The sequence below is a fragment of the Mesocricetus auratus genome, unplaced genomic scaffold (genome assembly GCF_017639785.1).
Source record: "Mesocricetus auratus isolate SY011 unplaced genomic scaffold, BCM_Maur_2.0 Super-Scaffold_100011, whole genome shotgun sequence".
Classification (NCBI taxonomy): domain Eukaryota; kingdom Metazoa; phylum Chordata; class Mammalia; order Rodentia; family Cricetidae; genus Mesocricetus; species Mesocricetus auratus.
This window is the reverse complement of record NW_024429195.1, coordinates 62,760,427-62,776,661: the sequence shown is the minus strand read 5'-3', so window position 1 is coordinate 62,776,661 and position 16,235 is coordinate 62,760,427. Positions and strand designations below refer to the sequence as shown.

Here is a 16,235-nt window from a genome sequence, read left to right as displayed (position 1 = left end):
GGAGAAAAAATGAGGGGGAAATTGAAACCAGTCACACATGTGCCTACATTGTTCAGCTGGAGCTGTTATTGTTTCCTGGTCTTGTTTTGTTTCTCCACAAGAAAAGGGGTCCAGTGATAAGAAGCATGCCCAATTTGAATCTTTTACCCACTGAGGGCTTTGACCCTTTCTATCCTTGGTAACAAGGATTTCATTCAAATGAGGAAGGAAATGTGGAAACACACTAAAGAAAATTTCTAAGAAAGCAATTCCAAAATAAATTATTGTGAGAGAGAAATTAAGGACAAGAAGAGAAAAATGCAACAGAAATCACTCTGTCCATTTTCCATAGTACTTTTGATGCTCTGAGAATTTCTAGTACAGAGAACCCAGAACCATCAAATGATTAGCATCCTACCTAGTTTTCATACCAGGAAAATATGTTCAACTATTGTTTTTCAGGGTTCTGTCTTTATCTGTGTCTTCAAAACTGACCCTTTTTTCTTCTTTTTTTATTTAGAAACAATCATTTTATATATCAGCCCCTCCTTCCCTCTCCCTCCCACCCACCCATGCCCCCTACCAAGCCACCTGCAACCCAAGGATGGTGAGGCCTTCCAAAGAGGATTATCAAAGTCTGTCACATCACTTGGGGGAGGACCTAGGCCCTCCTCTGTGTATCTGGGCTGAAATAGTATCTCTCCATAGGGAATGGGCTCCTGAAGTCCATTTGTGCACTAGGGATAAATACTGGTTCTACTGTTAGAGGTCCCATAGACTCCCCAGGCCTCCTAACTGGCACCCACATTTAGAGGGTTTGATTCAGTCCAATGGTGTTTCCCCAGCTTTATGACTGGGATCTGTGTGCTTTCACTAGGTCAGGTCAGCTGGTTCTGTAGGTTTCTTCAACATGGTCTTGTCTGCTTTGCTCATCTCTCCTCCCTTTCTACAACTGGATTCCAGGAGTATGACTCAGTGCTTAGCTCTGGGTACTTGGTTCTTCTTCTATCAGCTACAGGATGAAGACACTAGGATGACAATTAAGATAGTCATCATTCTCACAATAGGGGAAGGGCATCAAAGGCAGCCTCTCCACTACTGCCTAGATTGTTGTGGTCATCTTTGTGGGTCTCTGAACTTTTCCCTAGTGCCAGATTTCTCTTTAAAACTATAGTGGCTCCCTCTATTAAGGTATTCCTTTTCTTGCTCTCCTCTATTCTTCCCCTGTCTCAGTCTTCCTGACCCTTCTTGTTATGCTCTCCCCTCCTCTTCTTCCCTTCTCTTTTTCTTACCTCCCTCTCCTCTCCCTGCACGGTCCCAATTTGCTACAGAGTTCTTGTCCCTTTCCCCTTTTTCAGGAGACCATGTATTTTTCTCTTAGGGTCCTCCTTGTTTCCTAGTTTCTCTGGTGGTATGGATTATAGGCTGGTAGTCCTTGGCTCTATGTCTAATATCCATATATGAGTGAGTACATACCATACTTGCCTTTCTGTGACTGGGTTTACTTACTCAGGATGTTTCTTGCAGTTCCATCCATTTGCCTGGAATTTCAAGATTCCATTGTTTTTTTCCTCTGAGTAATACTCCATTGTGTAAATGTACCACATTTTCTACATCCATTCTTCATTTGAGGGACATTTAGGTTGCTTTCAGCAGCAAACATAGTGGAGCATATATTCTTGTTGTATGATTGTGCATCCTTTGGGTATAGGCACAAGAGTGGAATTGCTGGATCATGAGGTAGACTGATTCCCATTTTCCTAGGGAATTTCCATATTGATTTCCAAAGTGGCCACACAAGTTTGTACTCCTACCAGCAATAGAATAGTGTTCCCCTTTCTCCACATCCTTTCCAGCACAGACTGTCACTGGTGTTTTTTATTTTAGCCATTCTGGCCAGTGTAAGATGGTATCTCAGAATTAATTTGATTAGCATTTCCCTGATGACTAAGAATGGTGAACATTTTCTTAAGTGTCTTTCAGCCAATTTAGATTCCTCTACTGAGAATTCTCTATTTTTAATTGAATTGTTTGATGTTTCAGTGACTAACTTCTTGAATTCTTTGTATATTTTGGAAATCAGCCCTCTGTCAGATGTGGGATTGTTGAAGATCTTTTCCCACTCTGTGGGCTGTCATTTTGTCTAGTTGACTGTGTCCTTTGCCTTACAGAAGCTTCTTAGTTTTGGGAGGTCCCATTTATTAATTGTTGATCTCAGTGTCTGTGCTACTGGCATTATGTTCATAAAGTGATCTCCTGTACCAATTCATTCAAAGGTGCCTCCCAATTTCTCTTCTAAGAGGTTCAGTGTGGCTGGATTGATGTTGAGGTCTTTGATTCATTTGGACTTAAGTTTTGTGCATGGTGATAAATATGGGTATATCTGCAATCTTCTACATGCCAGCATCCAGTTATGCCAGCACCATTCATTGAAGATGATTTATTTTTTCCATTGTAAAATTGAACCTTTGAAACTCAATGCTTTTAGTGTAGCTGTGGATTGTTATGCTATAATTATTTCCCTATAGACATTTGTGTAACTTATCATTTATTTGTTTGATTGTTTTTTAAAGTTCTGGATCTACTTTGAGTGCCACATCAGATCTCACCTTACAAAATCCATGATTACTATCACCATTTTTCTCATACATTCTTTATCTAAATAAATAGTCTTCCACAGGAAGACCCTCCTGTTCAAATATTCTATATCAATCTTGAACCATTTATTTATTTGAACCATCCTCTGATTATCCACTTGCATCAACTCATTTTTTGAAACACCTCTCAAATCTAAGCACCCTTTTCATTTCAATGCTGCTGTTATGGATTCTATTACTGATGTGCCTTAAGTGTACTTCCACATTGGCCTCTTCAGTAGAGTTCTTACAGTGTCATCTGTCAGGTCAGTCTATAAAGTCTATATCAAGTGTCTTTCACAGCCATATCTGGTTGCTGTGCAGCAGCAATGACATTTGAGAGAAAATTCATTGGCAGCAGAAAAGACAGTCAAGGATTTCTATCCTGAAGCTCAGATCTAGGTGATGAGGCTTCTGCCTGGTGATGGCACTATCAAGACATGGCTGTGGGTGGAAGAATAGAGGATGGTCTAATGCATATGAACAGACCACACACCTGGAAAAAGTTGATGTTCACCAAGTTTCCAGAGTAGCTTTTCAAGTCATAAGGAACAACCATAGGTGTTGAGATTGAAATATACTAGGCATTTATGAGTTAAAAAGATGTAATTAATGAAATTAAGTGACTATGGAGGAAAGGCGCAGGACAGGAGAATTAGATAACAATGAAAAATAAAACTAGTGACTGGAAAATAAATACTGTTGGCATTGCAATCCAGCAGTTGGCCGTCGATCCTTTTGCTCTACCCAGGTAGGAACCACTGGTGGGAAAGAAGAAACTCTTCAGGGGACAGAATGAAGGGACCACACACCACTGGGTGCTCCCCTCTGTACTCAGATTAGGCACAAACCACACCCAAATACTAATTTCCAAAGCAAAAAGATCCTTTATTAACCATGGCAAATAGACAGGGTAGTTGAATCTGAATCCAGCAGAAACAGCAGCAAATAGCTTTGCAGGTGTAATTTTAAGAGGCAAACAGGAAAGTCTGTGCTCAAATGAGCCGGGATGGTTTGGTAAATTCAGATTGGGTGTGTTAATTAGGGTAGCCAAATGGGGAATTTTGATTGCTGGACCTTGATGTTTTGATCATTGGGTCTTGGTGATCAGCCTCAGGAATGAGTTAAGCTTTAGAAAGTGGCCAAATAAGGGAAAAGACCATGGTGGCTAGCTTTAGGAACTTAATCTAATGTTTTGTTTAGCAAGGGAAAAGGGGAAGGCAGAACATGCTAGCACCATGTTTGCTATGCTTGGAACTGTTAGAGCCCTTCACAGACTTTGGCTATTTCCATTTCCCTTGACAACAGTGAGAAGCAACATAATGTACTTGAGAGTGACAACAGGTGGTACCGTCCACTGCAGTAGATAGCCATTGTGTGGGCCAAGGAAGTCAGGATTCTTTGATTCTTGGTTCCAGCTGGTGTAGATGGAGATTTCTGTCCTGCCTAGTCCTGCAACTGTTGGGTCCAAAGTAAACACACAGAGGCTTATATTAATTATAAACTGTTTGTCCAATAGCTCAGCCTTCTTATTGTCTAGCTCTCTCTATTAATCTATTAATCTATTTCGACATACTGTTGATTTACCAGAGAAATCCTGGCATCCTATTCCCAGCAGTTACATGGAGTCTCTCTCACAACTCTCTCTCTGTCCTGCTCTTCCTAGCATTATGCTAGTCTGGTAGCCCCACCTATACTTCGGGCCTGGCTACTGGCCAATTAACATTTACTCATCAACCAATAAGAGAAACATATATTCACAGCATACAGATCATCCCCCATCACTACCAGGCCTAGTAGGAATGGCTGTAATGTTGCATAGAGTTCCTCAAGGCTTGTGTTAGCTGAAAGTCTAGCATATGTTATTTCAAACAGCCCTCAACGAGACTCTAAGTTTCTTAGGGAAATCAGCCAGGATTGTTACATCATTTTCTTAAGGCATCTGTGGAATTCAAGATGAATAGTACTGGTCTAAGTGTAGTCTGTCTGGTTTTTGAGCAAAGTTACAATCCCTTTGCTCAGAGATGCAAGGAAGCAAGAAAAATTATTTACTAACCAGACAGTCAAGTTTTGCCTTCCATGTTGTTTCCTTACATGAAAATTTAACAGTCCAAAATAACGTTTTTGAAATTTTTATTTTTTAATATTTTACATTTTATACAATGCATTTTATAATATTTTTTCTAAACCAAGATACTACCTGCTCCCTACCCATACAATTTCATTTCCTTTATTTCTCTTTCAAAAAGCAAACATATAAAAGCAACAAGAATGCCAAATAAAACCAAAGCAAACAGCAACACAGAAACCATGGAATTTGTTTTTTGTGTTGGCCACCCACTCCTAAGCATGAGTCTTGTCATAAAATATGATATATTCAGTGTCTTTTAGAAAAAGCACGATTCCAATGAATTTGATATCTGAAATGTCAATAAAATAAAAAGTGAGCAATAAACACAAAAGCATTACTAACACACAAAGTAATTTTAATATATCTCAATGTTATTTAAAGTCTTCCCAAAGCTACAGGGGACACAGATGCTTCTTTTCTGTCTCCATCTGAACTGCAGACATTGCCAAACCATATTATCATTCAGGCTTTATTTGTATCTTTTAATAAGATGCAATCTTTTTCCTTTGTATGTCTCAGATGTTAGTTAATTTGGAACTGTTGGTGCCTCTTTATGGAAGAGAAAGTCATGGCCCAGGCCACCATTCAGTACAAAAAGAAAGATGTCCTCTATTGTCTCTTTTCAGTATTAGAATTTAAGTTCACAGGCAACTAAAAGCAAGTTGACTGTTATCATTCTAAAATCTTTCTTTGCACATTGTGAGTTCTCACTCTTGTTATTAATTGATGAATGGATGCTATCATCTAATATTTGGTTTCTAGGTTAGAAAGTTCAAACTCTAACAGACAAAATAAGTTTTGCAAATGAACAGTAACAATGAGTAACAATGTGATAACTGTTAAAAGGCACAGTTGCATAAAGTGACTCCAAACCATGGGAGCTGGAACTAAAGATGGTCATACCTTGAGCTAGATAAAAAAAGATGTCAAATGTTTCTAATATAGATAAACAGAAGTAACATCTAGGATAGGAAATGTCACAAGTGAAGGCACATGGTACTTACATCAATGGGTATGGTTTTAGGCAACAAGTTATTTGAGGGCAAACGTCTAGAAGGAGATGATACATGAGAACAGAAAGGTGGAGGGCAGGTCTGAAGACTTACCAAATCTTACTGGAAGTTTTGAATATTACCATGAAGGCCATGTCTTTACTGACACTTCTTTAATTCACACTGACAACTGATGCAGTCAAGTTGGTGTTGAAAGCAATTCACTGGCAGCAGCATAGGGATTAACTTCTAGAAGAGCCAAGAGTCTTGACACTGTGAGAGAAGATCAGATAAGCATCACCCTATGCATCTGCAGATGTTGTTCAAACTTTACAAGAAGCGGGAATGAAGATAAAGAAATAGAGATTTGAGTAGCTGTGAGAGCTAATGGTAATGCAGACTACAAGAATAACTGTTAAAGATGTCTTCATTCCAAACACCAAACATGGGACATGTGTGTTGTATGGTGGATAGTGCTTGATAAAAATAGCCACAGTGATTTCTATTTCACATGTTTTTCTTAAAGTAAGACTTTCCTAAAATCCCGAGAGAAGTCTATTTTCCCTGGCCTTGTGTCTGAGAGTGATTTTGACAACACAGACAACAACAGAGCTTCTATTTGGCTCTTTTCAGAAAGGAAATTTGAAGAGGTGCATTTAAGGAGGCTGCAGGAACAAGTCAGGCATGGTTGGTTTTCCAGCTGTCAGCACAGCTGGAGGCTCAACAGCCAGCAATTCCAGCATGCATGAATAAAGCATATGACTTGACCCTTCAGCTGTAGGTCATTTCACCTGTTCCTGGTGGAGGCAGCAGACATCCCTGAACAAAACCGGTGAAGCCTCATGGTAGTCTTTCAAAATCCCCAACCCAGTGAATCCATTCAAAAATAAAAATCATCCTTTTCCTATGGGAGTTTTTCATACAGTGTCTGCTAGGTAAATAACTGTGTATTGTCATCTTAGAACAAATTTAGTGTTAGTGAGTGACCATTCTTTTTACTTTTCAATCAGATTAATGATGCTATTGTCTATAATTTTAAACACAGGAACTTCAGCCTAAAAGGTCCCCAACGTGGCTCACATTTAGAAGATGAATGGTATTGCTAGAATATAGGGGGTGATTTTTATTTTTTTTTCATTTAAAATTTTCATAGTTGCTCCGTTTATGGGATGAGGTAGTCTCAATTATGTAATATAGAAATAAAAATATATTGCATTCTGAGAGGGAAGGGATTGGGTCATGGGACCTGATAATGACTATGAGGAAATAGTGAAGATCAAAGATTTCATATGCTGTTATTGGGTAAAAACAACATATGCAACACATTCCCAAGGAAACATTACCTTTGGAATAACATTGTAAATGAATTGGAATTGAAACAACAGAAAAGAAAAACAAAGATTTAAAACTATGAATAATATCAGAGATCTACATTTGGGACTTCCCTAATTACTTACTGTTTGAAACAAAAAATTTACATTAGATTAATCAGACTTTTGTCATTGTGAAAAATACCTGACATCCTTGACTTAAGTGTAGAAAGATTTTTCAAGTCTTACAGTGTCAGGTTTTTTTTTTGACTTTTTAATTTTTATTTATTTATTTTCAGTCTTTCAAGACAGGGTTTCTCTGTCTAACAGTCCTGGCTGTCCTAGATCTTGCTTTGTAGAGCAGGCTGGCCTCAAACTCACAGAGATTTGGTCTACCTCTGCCTCCCATGGGAGTGGTAGAATTAAAGGCATGTGCCACCACCAACAGGCATAGATCTATTATTATTTTTGTCTAAGGTGGTTTGTCCAGTTGTAATAATTAAAGAAATGCCTCTAAAAACAGCTATAAAGATGACTATAGTTTAGAGGTCAGTGCAAAAGCCTTTGGGAAAGAAACTGATTATGATCATGAAGCTTTCTCAGGTAAGACATGGAAACATTGGAATAACAGAAGGTTGCTGATAGGTGTCCCATCTCTGTAGATTAGCAAAGCTAAGATTGGATGAAGTTATTTGCTTTATATAGTACAAAATGAAATCTTCAGTGCATTGCATTTGTGTTCCATTCAATAAGCTTATAGAAGTTATTCTGGTTCCATGAAAAATGGAATTCTTCATGTGGACTAGGACACTCAAAGGCAGAATGGAAATTTATTGCCTAAAGTTACACTCTCAGCACAGAATTTGTTACAAAAACGATGCAAATGTTGAACAGTGCATGGATACCAAGGTCTGTAAGAACAGCATATGTCATTGTAAAAGTATATATATAGACAATTCTAAATTGAATCACCATTTTTTATTTGGAGCAATATTTGATGTTACAAGTATTGGGGAAGAAAAGGTGTCCTTTTTACTTCTGTTATAAATCCTTATATGATCTCCAATCACTAGGTTAACAGAGGAGATGTATGTAATAAGTAGATTTTCCACTTCAAGCATTGCCAAATGCCAAAACATCTCCTATTTGTATGTGTGTTAATCTATGCCTGGTCTTGTGTGTAAAGGTGCAAGATTACATGTATGTATATGCATGTGGAGGACAGGAGGTGAGTTAGGCTGTCCTTCTCAGTCATTTTCCACCTAAATTTTAGAATCCGTCTTGCACCGAAACTTGGAGCTCAGAGGTTTCCATAGACTATTTGGCCAGCGAGTTTCAGGAATGCTGCTGTCTTTGCCTTCTCAGGGTGCTGGGAATAAAAACTCAGGTTATTATTTATGTAACATAAATAATATAATATAAACAAGACCTTTGCTCACTGAGCCATGATGAATATTCTATTATTTCATTTAAAAATATATTTCTCTTAACTCCTAATGAAAATATAAAAGTCTTATATATTACCCAACATCCCCAAGTACTACCCCAAAACACAACCAAAAATCATCATCTTGATGAGTTATAACTTTTTTCTTTCTCTATTTTCATCATATATCCACTTATAAAATTTTCAACCCTTAAATCATGCAAATCTTCTAATCCTTCATTTGCTGAGATTTATTTGTGCTTATAACATTTCAGGGATGCTCTATCCCTGCCTTGCATCTCCTTCTCTGCCAAGCCAAGGCTTCTCTAGCTTTCAGGAACCAATATGCAAATCACTTTCTGTCTGTTCTTTATCATTGATACCCAGATCAAAATCATAGCATAGTTTTCTTACCTATCTCTCCAGGCAATTTCCTATTGGCTAACATTGGCTTAAAGTTGCGTATCTCTTTTCCCCCCAACACTGTTAGACTAAAAATGAGAAGTATGCCACCAGACTGTAGATGAAGTTTATAACCCACCTAATCCTGCAGCTGTTTAGTCCCAAATAAACACACAGAGGCTTACATTAATTACAATCTGCTTAATCACAGACTCAGGTTTCTTACTGGATAGCTTTCTCTTAATTATTAACTCATAACTATTAATCCATGTGTCTTCACATGGCTGTATCTTACCAGATAATTCCCCGGGCATCCTACCTTCCTGGGGGCTACATGGCGTCTTCCTGACTCCATCTACTACTTCTTTTCTCTACCCGTGTTTGGATTGCATACCCATTCACCAACAGGTTTTTATATTGGGAAACTGAGGGAAGAAACTGGTACAAGGGGTTAACCATCATATTTGATTGCCTACTCACACTAGCAAGAAAGGTATATCAGTCAGCAATAGCCAGGGTTCCTATGTTTCTGTTCTTGGCCCTCAACTAGTTCCTTGTTCAACTATTAAAAGTGTCTTTCTAAACTTTGTGTGGTTCCTGAAGATTTTCTGATCGAAGAAAAGGCAGACTCCCTCGGTTAAGTACTGAGCTGAACTCAAGAAAGCCAGTAACAGAGAGGGAGGACTGATGATCAAAGGGATTAAGACTGGGCTGGTTTAACCCCCAGAAACAGTTGACCAGACAAAGGTTAACTCTTGAATCCCAGGCATCAGCCTGGGAATCCAGCATGGGACTGATCAAGACCCCCTGATCTGGGTGTCAGTGAGGAGGCCTAGGTAATCTATTGAGCCTTGGGCAGCAGATCAGTACCCATCCTAAGTATACACACGGACTTTGGACTCCCATAGAACAATGTGAGGTGCACTCTCACCCTGAACTCTTGGGGAAGGGTCTAGGCCCTGCCCTTGAAATGACAGACTATGGACACCCCCATGGAGGGCCTCACCCTCCCTGGGGGAATGAGGGGTTAATAGGGGGGGTTCGGGGGAGGGCACGGGAGGAGGGGAGGGAAAGGGAGAGGGACCTGGAACTGACTTGTGAAGCACCCTTGTTTCTTATCTAAATTTTAACTGGAAAATAAAATAAAATAAAAAAAGGACACTGAGAAAAAAAGATTTTCTGCCTCAAACCATTAACAAAACCACCTTAACATAATCTTACTTAATAATTGTATATGTCTAAATTCTTTCTAAAGGTGGTGGTTGAATCATTAATCTGCTCCAGCGACAATTCTTGGAAAAAGTCAATCAGTATTATTGTAAGTACCAGAACATTTCCCAGTGAGGGGCTAAAGACCCCTTGAGAGTTTTCATACACCCATAGACTAGGAGGGATGTGGTTCACATGAAGGTGACACTCAGAACTATGTCCAGTAACAGCACATGAGGTGCTTAACACATGTAGTCTTTGGGATATTGCCTTCTAAGGCTCACTCAGGCATGGCTTTGCCAACCACCCAGCAATATCCCACGAGTTACCATGCAACCTGTTGATCCCCTCATATGGCCCCCAACAGAGATTTACTAAAATAAGTTAGAGTGATAACAAGTCATAATGATTCTTTTAAACTATGTTGAGAATAGAGGTATTGATCTTGGACACAGGTCTATGTTGTTTAAATATTTTGGACCCATTATAAAGCAGCCTTATCATAAGTTTGTACATAACAGTATGAACCTTGGCCTCATTGTGCAGACATGTTGCAAGTTAGGTTAGGAGTGTGATCTCTGCCAGTCACCACGAAAGCCTCTTAATACAAAGAAATATGTTTTGAATTTTTCCTTTTCCCTAAGGATGCTTATTTAGTAATTTCTAACTTTGGGTGATCCTGGGAATGTTTTTTCTTTTATCTGAACACACTCTCAGATTGTTGAGGGATAAGCAAGGAATAAGGCTTAGAAAGAATCATCCTCATAGCCACTCATGTAAAGGGATTTTATTATTAGCATATGATCCTGCTGTTAAGGTAATACTTTTTAACCTGGAAAATGCTGATAAATTTAATTATATAATTCACAACGTATATTCAGCATAACTGGAAGTGTGTGTTCTAGTATAATATTAACAGTCAATACATATTCCTTCCTAGTCATAGGAATTGGGCTTAAAAAGTCAACCACTTAGTCACAGACATAGTAAGAATGTGACAGGGCAGAGCACTGTGAATGTTAAAACAAAGGATTGTGTAATTATGTAAAACAGCATCCTTCTTTTTTATAATGTATGCATAGATAGTCCTAGTTGGAAAATTTGCTTTGATGTCTCTGGCTGAGTCAGGGAGATAAAACCTTTTGAAGTTTTTTTAAATTTTGTTTTGAACTTTTCAAGGCGGTGTCCCAAAGGCTCACTGATGATGGTCTAAAGAAAAGGACTAAAGTAGGAAAATAGTGAGATCTTCCACTGTTGGGGCTTCTCGGCACTGGAAACCCTCAGTTGTTTTTGAAGAACTATTCGGCATGTACACGTCAGAGGGAACAGAACCTGTGTGCCCTACCTCTGAGGCCACACAAACATTGCGGTTAGGAGCAGCTGCCCTCTGGACCAGGCAAGGCTGATGCATGCACTCAGGACTGGAGCTGAGAACAAGCACTCAATGAAGCATGTGTGGTGTGTGATTGTATTAGCTCCCTTCTACAAGTGCAACAATGACTATGCACTGAGTAGCTGAAAACACTACAGCTTTGTCATCTTATTCTTCCTCAGAGCAGAAGCCTGGCGATAGCCTTACTGTGCTAAACTCATGCCATCAGCCTGTCTGGTCCAGGAAATCTCCCGAGAACATGCTGCCTCACCTCACTTCTGTTCATCCCTCCTGGTACCGTGTTTAGGACTGGACTAGGAACTTGTCCTCCTGTCTTGTTTTAATAAGGGCCATCAAACATAGTATTTACCATGCAAGATCACTGGCCCCAAACTCTCTCTTTACAGATGAAGACTCTAAGACTGAGGAGACAGAAAGCGGTAGCCCAGATTCAACTAATTTTCAGTAGCTCCCATGTCTGTGTGTGCTGGTGTTGTTCACCATGCCATCATTAGGAATAGAAACATGATCCTAGGAGAGGGCTCCGGATGCTTTCTCTGTATGCCTGTCCACCTGTCCTTGAGCCTTGCAACACACAGTAGAATGTGACCCCCAACTCCTGGAATTTGTCCTTTGACCTTCATGTGCGCTGAGGTCTGTATACACACACACACACACACACACACACACACACACACAAATAACATATGAAGTTGAATTTCATTTTTTCTGAGAAAAGAACAAATGCCCAGTTGATTAGGTATAATAGGTAATTAAAATATATTTACCCACTAATTTTACACACTAACTTTAGTTCTTCTTTTATATTGTCCTAGATCAGTAGGAAAACTTTTTAATTTTAATTTGTAAATTCAATGAATTATTCTAACTCTCTGTGCTCATAAATGTTACCTATTCAGAGCTAATAATTCTAGCAACTCTCCCCCATTTACTATTACAGTTATTGAATAAATTTATAGTAGCATGTACCAAATTTTAAAGTATCATGATTTTTCTTGTGTTTCAAATAAATATAAATTTCACCTTGATATACTATAAAGTTTAGTTTTAATAAAACTAATCCACATAGCTTATGATTAAGAAAAATAAAATAATGCCATGGAACACTGCTTCTTAAAAATGCTTATTTTTTGAGACTACAGTATAGTTATATATTTCCTCTTTCTCATCCCCTCCATAATATATTCCTCCTTGCTCTCTTTCAATGTCATAGTCTCTTTCTTAATTAATTGTTTTGCATACATATATGCATGCGTTATATACATATATATTTCTAAATACAACCTGCTCAGTGTGTATGTTCTTTGTATGGACAATGGCTGCTTTCAAGTACTTAACGGTATTTGGTACTGGATTTTCTTTTCTGTAGTAGTATCATATGTGGCCACAAGAGGGCAACCGATGAAAACATTTTAAATTTAAGAAACGGGCGTGTACAGGTATTGTGAAGACAACTTTGATACAAATTTAGCAATGCTTATCAACCTATAATATCACTGTATCTCTTCTAGGACAAATAAAGAAGCGTTGTTTCAATTGACCATAATTTAATGTGTAATTCAAAGCAAGAAAATTCACAGAAAGAAATTAAACTCTACATACTCTTGTGGGTTGTAGTATTGCTTGACAGCCAGCAATAGACAAAGCCGATGTATACATGAAACTGACGTTCGATTAGATGTTTCTAACTATGCTCTCTTGGATAACAATAACAGCGTGCTTCCAGTATTGTTCTGTGAGAACAACTGTCCTTAAAGTGATCAAAGTAACTCTCGTTTTTAACAATTGCCATGGATTTTGTTCAGCCTTTAGAGACCACTGGTCAGGAAGATTCTCGTGTTCGCCCGTTTGTTCCATGGGAGAGGCAACGACGTTTTCAGGGAAGACAGACTGAAACTTGAGAAAGACAAAAGACAGAAGTATGCAAAGAGAAAAAGGAAGCAAAACAAAATAAAAACGAAAAACCACCTTTGTTAGTCTGATGCCTTCATTCTGAGGTGGGAGGGGCGATGCTGAATGGGGAGCCAGTAGTGAGTGGGGGTGGGGCTCTGGGTTAAGCATTCTATAAGACCCCTGGGTCCTCAGGTTCTCCCTATGGGATGTCCGGGATGCCTGGTGTTTTGTTCCAGGGCAGGTTTTCTCAGCACTGTCTTCTTTGGACAAAGGAAGCAGTCTTTTGAGAAAGCTTTGCTTTCTATCCCCGCCCATATATCCTAAATTCCCTCACTCTTAGAATACCATTACCTACTTTCAAACACATCTCAAAACTAAGGCATAAAGAGAGGATCCATTATGGATTGAAACATTTTTGATAGGAAAGAGCAGACTGTTTATGTGCTTGTGTGTCTCCCAGTGTGCATAGTAATAGATCATAAAATAACTATGTTTTACATCAACGAGGACAGAAAGTATTTACAGGCTAGAGAATGATTTACACCGAATACTTCAAAAATCTCTTCATCCCTACTCTCCCACCTTAACAATCAGCAAATATTGTACATCACAGAAAATGCACCTAATTTTTGCTCTTAGGGAAATGATGTAGCAGAGTCCTCTAATTGAATTTTGGAAAGCAGGTGTCCTTCATGATAACATCTGTTAGTCTTGCCAAGAACATTATGTTCAGCTCCAAATTACACTTTTATTAATTTCATTATTGTTTCCAGTGCTTTCCAGGCCATCCAGATATAAGACAGCATGACTCAAAACACGCACGAATGCACGAATACAGAGAGGAGAGAGGAGAGAGAGAGAGAGAGAGAGAGAGAGAGAGAGAGAGGAGATTGCGTGTATGAGATTGAGATGAAGAGAGACACAGACACACAGAAAAGATAATCTAATTTCTCAACATGTTCTTTATTTTATTACAGAATTTAATAATCAGAATGTGGCATTGTACATTTTAATTTGAGTGCAATATTTTGGGTCAAACACTTTATAAACATAAATATATTTTAATTATAAATATAGCATTAGTATTATAAAAATGACTTCATGCTTTGAGATTTTTATAAGGTGACAGGGTCTGCATTAACATAAAGTAGCCCTTTGATGCATGACACCCAGATATGGGAAATACCTTCTTTTTCACTCCTGAGAGAATTCTTTGTTAGCTTTGACATCTTTTTTGGCACTTTAACTTGGAGTCTCCTATCTTGTTTAATGTTCCTATAATTAAGAAGGGTGTGTAAAGTAAATAAGCAAACTTGTGGTAAATGATAGCATGAGCTGATTACTAAAGACATATGGAACAGATAGAAATAACAAACAGCAGTTCTATTTATCTGGCTCAATAAACTGGGTTTTGCTATTGATGTGGCAAGGACAGACCCTGGACTTTTAAAATAAATATGACAGTGATTGCTTTTTGGAAACGGCTTCTCTCTCTCTCTCTCTCTCTCTCTCTCTCTCTCTCTCTCTCTCTCTCTCTCTCTCTCTTCTATTTATCACAAAAACTATGGAATGTCACATAAAGCAATTACAGGGGGTAAAAACTAAAAAAGAAGAAATCAGGAAATTAATAATAATGCACTGAAAACGAAAGAAATGTTAACAAATATAACTGAAATACTTTTATTTAGCTATGTATAAAAGATATACTCAACTTTTTCAGTTGTGTCCATCTCAGGTTGGGTGTGGTATTGAAACTAATCCTAGTTTTCTGAAGGGGGGAGAAGACGGATCATCTTTGAGGGTAGCCTGAGCTACAAGAAACCTTGTTTCAAAAAACAAAAGCAATAGTAAAAGGTCCTTTCAGGTGCATTTCTATTCTAGTTAACAGTATTACAACTGCTACTTTTTTTTGTCCTTCAGTCTGACTTTATTAAATGTTTATATAGCTATCATTCGTTGTAGTCAATGTATGGGTAAAGTCTAAAGCCAGATCTCCAGCTTAAAAGACAGAATCAGTTTAAAAGAAGTTTCAAGTTACAACTGCAACTTTTAAATTTGACTGTTAGGGACAAACACACAAAGTAGCAGAGGAGGACCCAACCCATGCTGTCCTATTTCAAGTTAGGTAAGTATATATACTATGTTCTTTATTTTTGCTTTGTGTTGAGTGTTTGAATATATTCATGTATTGTCGTATGGTAGACTATTATTTTCAGGTGTGTGACCTTTGTTTATGTTGCGTTTGTTTAACTCTATAAAGCTGTGTTACTGTGCCTGTCTTAAACACCTGGTGGTCCTAATAATGTGTCGAAAGGTCAACAGCAAGGCAGGAGCAAGGATAGGCAGGACTGGAAGGCAGGGAGGAAAAACAGGAGCAGCAAGAGAACAAGGAGAGGAAGATGTCAGGGGACAGCTACCCAAATACTCAGCTACCCAGCCACCCAGCCACCCAGCCACCCAGCCTCCCAGCCTCCCAGCCACCCAGCCATCCATGGAGTAAGAAGGAAAGTAAGATATAGAGACATAAGAAAGATAAAGGAAAAGTCAAATGGGTTAATTTAAGATAAGAAAAGCTGGCTAGAAACAAGCCAGCCTAAATCTGGATATTCATAAGTAAGAATAAGTCTTCTTCTGTGATTTATTTGGGTTAGGGTTGGTGGCTCCCTGCAAAAGCCAAAAAGCCATAAGAGTTAAACATTACACAGCACTGTTGGGAAAAATTTCTGCTGAAGACTTCTAAACCATTAAGATGCTTGGAATCCACAGAGGCAGGAACAGTGCCCAACATAAAGGCAACGTGCTGGGGAGAAGTAGCTAAAGGGAGGAGAACCCCAGTGCAGAAAAAAAGAGAAAGTGTTTGTTAG

General features: G+C 38.6%; 1 protein-coding gene and 1 long non-coding RNA gene across 17 annotated transcripts in view; one reads left to right on the top strand and one right to left on the bottom strand.

Annotated features, from left to right (window-relative positions):
• Window positions 1-16,235, top strand: part of Ppfia2 (PTPRF interacting protein alpha 2) — a 451,568-nt gene that overhangs the window by 115,295 nt on the left and 320,038 nt on the right. The gene's annotated exons all lie outside the window — the stretch shown is intronic.
• Window positions 13,015-15,399, bottom strand: LOC121143291. Its single transcript, XR_005880496.1, has 3 exons — window positions 15,084-15,399; window positions 14,558-14,646; window positions 13,015-13,374 (listed from the first exon to the last, which is right to left on the bottom strand). It is a non-coding gene; the product is annotated as an uncharacterized LOC121143291 (long non-coding RNA).